Raw genomic sequence first — 6000 nt, forward strand, 5'->3', positions numbered from 1 at the left:
ATCAAGGAGAACGGCTCGCACCTCCACTCAGAGCGCTCAGGAGGTAGAGGCAGGTTCAATTAGAGGGCAGCTTGGGCTTCTCTAAGTGAGATTCAGTCCAGCCAGGGCCACATGATGAGACCTCGGCATAATCATCAATAACAATGATGATGACAACAAATTTAACAACTTTTAAGGGTACTTTTTGATACAAGAGTTTTACTTAAATATACAAGACATTGTGCTTAAATATAAGATATTTTGTTTATTATTTAAAGATACAAGATATTTTACTTGAATCATAACAGAGAAAAAGAGCTATAAAAATAAAAAGTTAAAGAAGGAAATTTGAACAACAAACATACAATTTAACATGTTAATTAAAAATGTATCCATACCTTCAACTTTTTTTGTGTTTCCTGTAATGCAGATGCAGGGTAAAGTAACTATATTTATTTGAAAAAAAAGTGTAATTTAAAGATATTACAGAGAATTTTCCAAGCTTATGTTTTCTCATTTCATCTAGTCATTCACCAGTTCAAATGTAAAGCTTCCTTATGAGCCGAGAGGAATCCCGCTAAAGAGACTCTTCTGCTCTCCTAATGCTCACGCTTGCAGAATCTTAGCGTCCTGCGGTTGTCAGCATCTCTGGAATATCTTCAGGCAGACATCTGGCAAATCGAAAGGTTTTCTTCAGCTTGTCATCCAGAGACAAATGTTAAGTGTGGCTAGCATAGCCAGCAGTCTTTAGCAATGCATCACAGGGCTCGGATGGCTTCTGGGGGCTGAGCATTTTCCCTGAGGGAGAGCGAATTCCACTGATCCCTGGACTGCAGTAGGTGGCTGGCTCCTCCTCACTCTAGGTCAGAAAAACAGGCCCCAATCAAATCCACATCGAGTCTCCCTGGGAAGTGATTTTATGGATTCCAAAGGTCACATGAATTAAGAGGCTGGCTGAGGCTTTTATGTGGAAAATGGCGATATAATTTGAAAGGTCATGTTTTTTTTTAACTAGTCACCTCACATAAAATCTGTTTTTTTATAAGGTCCATTATAAAGGCTGTGTTCCTACAGTAGGAGAAGCAGCCCGTGAATTAACGAACATGGCTTCCAAGCTGCCACTGAGTTGCTGGGTGGGTCTGAGCAAATTTAACTAAAGGTGACTTGATAGCCTTTTTCAAAGAATCCAACTGGTATCCAAGCATAACTGGTAAGGAATCAATTGCTGTCAGAGGCCTGTAAAACAAACTGTTACACGAAGGCTTTCCAATGACAACCACCTATAGTATATGTTTAAGCTAAACCATTCTCTAAGACACTTGGACTGTCAAACCCATGACCTCTTTCATAGAGAGCTACGGTTTTCTTCAGCATTGCTGAGTGTCCCAGAAGGATCTTCGTGCCTTCATATTTTTATTTGATGCTTTAATATCTCATTTTTATCAGTCCATGAAGACTATGGAGCCATTATATACTTAGAAAAGATGACGTATTATTTTAGCTTCTGAAATATAAACAGAAAAAGAAGCCCTGTTACCACTGGGCTAGACTTTCTCATATGACGACAGCAAGTGTACATAAAAGCATAGTACCTGAGGGTTTTATTGTTCAACACACAATTCTCCTGTACAACACCAGCATGCCAAAAATCATGGCTAATCATTACCCAGTTAGCTGCCTGTGACAACAGACGTGGGTTGATACCTGCGAAAGAACAGAATGTTGAGGGAAAGGGAGAAACGTCTCGTGAAGTAGCAACTCAAGCTGCGTTCTTGCAGTAGAATACTTGGTAAATCTCTTTTCTCAATGTCATTGCTCCTCGAAGTTGTGGTTAACATTAAGACTTGGCCCTGGAAAACATTTTAATGGGTGATTGCAAGCAGTGGATAGACTACTCCTGTTGGCCCACAGTTAAACACATTCTTCCAGAGAAAGGGTTCCTTAGAGTCTCTATTCTGATTGGTTCTTGAATACCTGTAACATTTGCAATAATATGTCATTGGGGAAAACTAGTTTTATACATATGATCTGTGCTTGAGTGCATCAAAACATGTGTGTATATGTATATGCATATATGTGTGTACATAAGTGTATATGTATATATGTGTGTGTGTATGAAAAAAGACTGGAACAGACATTTTAAAATGTTAATTGTATTTGTATCTAGATCATAGGGTTGGTGGTGGATTTAATTTTAATTTTTACACTTTCGAAAGGCTTTGGAAAAAAAACGAGATGTACCTTTCATACCTCAAAAGTCTTATTTTAAGGGTAAAATTTCATTTTTTCTAGAACACCCACAAGGTTATGAGACCATGATCTCTATATGAGGCTCAAACATTTTACCAGACCCTAAAGAAATTGCATTTGCTTTACCAGTCATCCTCCTGTTCCTCTTGGCCCCCAAGAAACTTGGCCTCTGAACTGCTGTTTTCATTGAGTTGCCCATTCTTAATACTTCACATGAACAGAATTGTACACTAGATAGTCTTTCGTGTCTACTTTCTTTCATTGAATAAAATGTTTTCAAGCTTTAGCTGTGTTGGATCTTGAAACATTACTACTTTTTGTGATTCCCCTATATTCTACTGCATGCACATAGCATCTTTTATGAATACATAACATATCCTGTGGGTATATGCCACACTTTGTATCCACTTATCAGCCAATGAACACTTGGATTGATTTTGCATGTTGGCAATTTTGAACACTGCTGTTATAAACATTTGGGCATACATTTTTGGATAGATATAAATCATCAATATACCTGAGTTCATACCTCAGAATGATGTTACAGGACCGTATGGTAACTGTTAGGATTTTGAGGAGCTATCAAACAGTTCTCCAAGGTTGTTAAAGTATCTTACAATTTATATTTCTCCCAGCGTTTTGCAAGGTTACTCCCTCTTTTTTCCCCCACATCTTTCAATACAATTGCATTTGTTCATCTTTTTACCTGGTGAGTCAAACTGAATACACACAATACACATACACACACACACACACACACACTATTTAAGAACTAAACCACTGAGTTACAGATCTAACCCTGCCCATCTTGGTGAGATGAAAGTTTCATAACTGGTTTTGTGTGGACTAGTCTTATGTCTACAATGCTCATTGTCTTAACTTAATTTTTTAATTATTTGCTGCTAACATATAAAATAAATGGGTCTTCGCAGATTGATCACATGTCTAGAAATGTGATTAAGCCAATTAGTTTTCATATTATTCCTCAGAATTTTCTATTTATACAATCATGGCCTCTGGAGTTAGAGAGGTGGCTTAGTAGTTAAGGCACTTGATGCTCTCCCAGCGGACCCCAGTTCTGCTCCCAGCACCAGATGCCCTCTTCTGGTCTCCTCAGCTCCTATACTCATGTGCTTTTACACTAGCATGCTAGGACACACACGTAAATAAGAAAATCATAAATATGGCCCTTGGTAGTCTGGGTTCCTTGTTTTGATGTTTGTCAATTTTCATTCACTGGATAAAGTACCTGCAATAATCCACCAACATAAAAAGCTGCCTGACTAAAATGTCCGGAGGCTGTGATCCTGTGGTAGCGTAGTGTATCAGTAAGAGAAGTATGACTGAGGGAGGGCCTATCTACCTCAAGATGGCCATAAAGTAAAGAGGGTGGAGACTGGGGTCTCAATATCTCCTTCAAGAAAATAAACCCAGTGACCTACCTTCCACTCGGTCCTATCAATTCCATCTTCTAATTGCACTGATGCCTGGCCTCAACCACATGGGCAAAGGTCAACCTTTTAGATCCAAGTGTGGTGCTGGTTCTGTTGTTTTTAATCTAATTATTTTCACTGGAATGTTCTATGCTATGCTGGGAAAAAGTGGTGATGAAGAGGATAGACTTTTCTCCCTTCTGATCTTAAATGGAAAGCATTCAGTTTTTAACCATTAAACGTTATAGTAACAGTCCGCTCTTTTTAGATGTCTTTCTCAGCTCCTGGAAGTTCATTTTTAGTCTCAGTTTATCATCACAAAACCTTGCTAGATATTTGAGAAGCACATTCTGTGTATTTACTCATATAAGCATCGGGGTTTTCTTCACCATTGCCACTGCGGTCTGTGGTGGTCAATTAAAACATGCCTAAAGTCTTCAGTCACTCACAGTGATTATATAGGCAAGAGGTTTCACAGAAAGTGTTCTAACCCCCCCAGTCAGCATTCCAATTTCCTGTCAGAATAATAGGAGATCTAGCTTAGCCCCGCCTCACTCAGAGATCCCTGAACAAAGGCTCTTGGTTTTATTTTGGTTTTGCGTCTCTCTCTCTCTCTCTCTCTCTCTCTCTCTCTCTCTCTCTCTCTCTCTCTCTCTCTCTCTCTCTCTCTCTCTTCTCTCTCTCCTCTCTCTCTTTGTCTTCCTTCATCCTTCCTTCTTTTTTCCTTCCTTCCTTCTTTCCTTCTTTCAATTCTCCCCTCCCTCTCTTCTTCCCTCTCTCCTTTTATTTCTTCCTTTCTTGCTTTTTTGTTTCCTCCACTAAGGGCTGGGAGGAGAAGCTAAAAGTGAGATAGTATGCAAAAGTAAATCAAATAGACATAGGTGTCTTCAAGTTTCAAATGGAATTAGTTAAGGCCCCTGAGAAAGACCATTTCCAGGGCTCCAAAACACAAGAGACTATTGAGTTCGGAAGGCACACATGGATACTAAATATCACTAGTCAAGGGGTTCTAAGCCCACAACTGCAACTCCCCACCCTAGAGACTACAATGTACACTGTGCATTCGCATTACAATGTACTACTTGTTTACTTTGTGCAGAGTCTTTAAAACAGGGTCTTTCTGAGATTCTGGGGATTCTCCTGTCTCTATCCCCCCATCCCCCTGTAAGAGCACTGGGAATAAAGGTGCATCATACTCACCCTGCTTTATGTGGCTTCTGGAGATCGGACTTGTAACCCTCACACGTAGACAGTAAGACCTTTACCTTTGAGCTGTCTTCCCAGTCCCCTCAAAGCACGTTGTGTGCATCATCTCAATATCTTCTGGCTCAACAGCTCACAATGAGACCTCGACAGAAATCAGTTGTGAACATGGGCTAAGGCTTCTCTCTCTCTCTCTCTCTCTCTCTCCATTTCTTTTATCTTTCAAAAGCCTGGCCATCTGTTTCCCTCTCATGACTCTCCGAATGGATCTTTTTATATCTAGTGTACCTGTATCCATGTGGCTTCTTAAATGTGTAGATTCATTTTCTAAATCAAATTTTGAGACCTTTTGCTATTATGTGTCCAAATACTCTTTCTTTCTATTTTGTCTCTTCTTGTCCCGAAACTGCTGTCATCATATAGTTTTATATACTTAATGGGAATTCCTCAGCTCTCTGCAACTCTGGCATCTCTGCTTCGTTCTCTGTTCTTTTCATTCTCCTGAGTGTATAAACTGAACTTACTTTGCTCCAACTCCAATAAGATTTTGCTAGCCTCAAATCTGCTTTTATGTGCCTCTACTTAATATTTTGTATACTACGCTTGATGTTTGATTCATGCTATTTACCATTTTTATCTCTTTATTAACAGTAAATTGAAGCCTAGCTTAGACTATATGAGAACCTGTCTCAGAAAAAAAAAAAGTGAAAACACTGGCAAGAAGAAGCAGTCATGTCTCTGGAGAATATGCATAGCTTATATGCATGAGTGCACTACTTGGCTACTGACATGATTCTTTCGGAAAAGCCACAGGTGAGAAGCAGGGTGATAGATCGTAGACCATCTGTGGGCTTTCTGTATGCCGTATACTTAAAAGTTGCTTGACAAATCAGACCACTTTAAAGTTCAGGCAACTGTGTGTTATATAGCTACTGTCTTGAGTATATTACAAGGCTAAGAGTTATTCCTGTAATTATGTTACCTAAATTCAAAAACTTTCATAGTAGGTCTTGTCTACTAAATTTTCATGTCTTCTGTAGGAGAAGTCAAGAAGGTCCATGTTGCCTATGGGTGAAGCTTTATGAAGGCTTTATATCCAAAGCTGAAAGAAGCCTTATTTATATTCCAACCCCAA

The 6000-nt window shown here is 39.2% G+C and overlaps 1 long non-coding RNA gene across 1 annotated transcript in view; it reads left to right on the forward strand.

Annotated features, from left to right (window-relative positions):
- The window catches only part of LOC142846980 (uncharacterized), a 50237-nt gene extending 44655 nt beyond the window's left edge, over positions 1-5582 (forward strand). The window contains exon 3 of the long non-coding RNA XR_012910106.1: positions 5517-5582. This is a non-coding gene — a long non-coding RNA (uncharacterized LOC142846980). The remainder of the gene's footprint in view (positions 1-5516) is intronic.
- The last annotated feature ends 418 nt before the right edge of the window (positions 5583-6000 follow it).

Source organism: Microtus pennsylvanicus, chromosome 3 (assembly GCF_037038515.1).
Source record: "Microtus pennsylvanicus isolate mMicPen1 chromosome 3, mMicPen1.hap1, whole genome shotgun sequence".
NCBI lineage: Eukaryota > Metazoa > Chordata > Mammalia > Rodentia > Cricetidae > Microtus > Microtus pennsylvanicus.